Here is a 2,500-nt window from a genome sequence, read left to right as displayed (position 1 = left end):
CGGGACTTAGCTAAGCTCAAGTGTTCCCATCTGCTATATTCTCTCTTTTTTTTTATTGATGCACATTTTTTGGTACACACACTGATATTTGGAAGACTTCAAGATTTCAGTAGTTGTTTGGGAAACAACTTAACCTTTTTTATCACCTCTTTTAACTTTTAACTGTATCCTCTCGCCCTTCTTTTGTTCAAAATTATAAAGTCATTTTTGTCTACCTTCACTCTTCCAGTAAGATAGATAAACAGCATAACCATGTCATACCTTTTCCTTCTTTCTTTTAAAATAGTAAGTCCTAATTTCTGTAGTCTATCTTCGTAGCTCATATATCTTGGAATAGTGTGGAATTCCTGTTGCAATCTTGGAATAGGTGCCCATCTTGCGGCTGGTTTATGAACTATTTCCACTTTGCCTACATCCTTTTTTGAGCGTGGACTACTTGTGGAATACCACTGTATTCTAGACCATGATGGCTGTGATCTTTACCCTACAATCGTCCCCATACACGAATACCCTCATGTTCGCAATCAGCCGTAGCACTTATGGACCTTTTCATTTATATGATCATTTGAGCTTAAGTTCCTGTTTATGATTATGTTTTCCCATCTGACGTGTGTAATAGTGCGTCTCCTAATTTGTATTGGTATAGTGGACGATTTCTACTGTCTCCAAACCTGACTGCATGATATTTATTGATGTTGAATTTATATTCCAAGCACAACTCCACATGTATAACTTATCGATGTTACTTTGGAAGCATTGTCTGTTATCCCTTTTTCCCGTCGTCTGCAAACATATTCTTATGTCAGACCCTAAGTCATTGATGAAAATAGTAAACACAATCGGCGCCAAGAACGACCCTTGAGGTACTCCGCTGGTTACTTGTTGCTGTGTAAAATGCTTCCCTCATATTACGGTGCTCATCCGTCTTTCATGAAGAAAGTTCTTTTATCCATTCGATGAGTTTGCCTTTCACTCCACCTATGTGTTCTAATTTCCACAATAGTCTTCCAGGAAAACATCTTATCAAAAGCCTTTTTAAAGTCTAAGTGCCTAGCCGTCTCTTTCTTGTACTGTTTAAAATACTGTCATAAGAGAGATTTGCAACGAGACCTATCCCTAACACCAAATTGCTTACTTGATATCAGTTCGTGTTTTTCCAAGTAGTTCAACCCATTGTTTCCTAATTATCCTTTCTAAAAGCTTACATACTACACTGGTTAACGAAACTGACTATATAAGGATGTAGTGTTGGAGATTTTTCAACTTTTTGGCAGCTTACTTTTTCTCAGTGAATTCTGGAATATTATCAGTAAAGGAATGCATAGTTCTTCGGCACATTCCCTGAAAAAGAAGTTAGAAATCTCATATTGTCCCTCTGCTTTAGTCTGGTCTAACCCCTTTTAGTTTTTTTTTCTTTTTTGTATGAGCGTGATATTATCGATACTCTACGTCTGTATAGTTATTTGCCATTTCAAAATATGGGTTCTGAACAAACACTGACTGAAATTTCTCATTTAGGATTTCACACATTTCTTCTTTAGTAAAAACAATGTTATTGTCTTTGATGACGCTAATTTTATCTCTACTTACTACTTATGCAGTTAAAGAAGAGCTTTGGTTTATTTGTGCATTTGTTAATTATATCCTTTTCAAAATGTATTTTCGCCTCCCTCATGCAAGCAATAAGATTAATGACTTAATAAATGTGTATTGGGGGTGACATAAATAGTATTGTATATGTTAAATAATTCAGAATTATTCATATTTAGTTTTACAGCAATACTTACATTTAAATTTAAGTTAAAATACAAATGAAAATAAAAACAAAAGCATTGACCATGACTGACTGACGAAAATAAACAAACGCGTAGCCGCCAACTTCAATTTCAACAACCCGTGAAAATTCAAAATGTGATCTTACTCTTCTTATGTTATCTATAACTCTGGAAACATGAAAGAGTAGCAAGAGTCAGGGAGAAGATTGCGGGTTCCATAAGGAGTGTCTACGGTCCTCTGGACAAAGCCAATTGTTCTTTTCGCAGATGGGTGGCTTGGTTCTAGCCTTCAGAAAATCGTTGGAATCCAGTGAAATTATGGATAGTCTGACCGTACCCTAACAGAGCAGTGCCAATGGGAAAAAAAATTGTGAAGAGGATTGGGGAGGGCCTGTGGTCGGCAATGAACAAAAATTTCGCTGTGATGAGAAATACGTTTCGCAATAAATGTGTTGATCGATCAGCGTTTTACAGCTTTTCGAGAATAACACTTGCATGTATGATTAAATCTACAGATATCAGTTCCGAAAATCGAGCATTAACAATATTATATGTACCTTTCTCTACGTAACTTTTCCTACCAAGTAAATAAAACAATGACCATCAATGATAAAATGGCAAAAATTAGCTAGAACCTTCCATTTTAGACTGAGTATTACGTACAACAGTACAAGTCCATAATTAAATCTTGCGGTTGGCAGCCAAGTCATCACAGCGGAGAAAAT

The 2,500-nt window shown here is 36.0% G+C and overlaps 1 protein-coding gene across 3 annotated transcripts in view; it reads right to left on the bottom strand.

Annotated features, from left to right (window-relative positions):
- The window catches only part of LOC113800661 (myosin-2 heavy chain), a 30,798-nt gene that overhangs the window by 22,429 nt on the left and 5,869 nt on the right, over positions 1–2,500 (bottom strand). The gene's annotated exons all lie outside the window — the stretch shown is intronic.

The sequence above is a fragment of the Penaeus vannamei genome, chromosome 38 (genome assembly GCF_042767895.1).
Source record: "Penaeus vannamei isolate JL-2024 chromosome 38, ASM4276789v1, whole genome shotgun sequence".
Taxonomy (NCBI): Eukaryota; Metazoa; Arthropoda; class Malacostraca; order Decapoda; family Penaeidae; genus Penaeus; species Penaeus vannamei.
The sequence above is the reverse complement of the archived record's forward strand: the minus strand, read 5'-3'. Positions and strand labels throughout refer to the sequence as shown.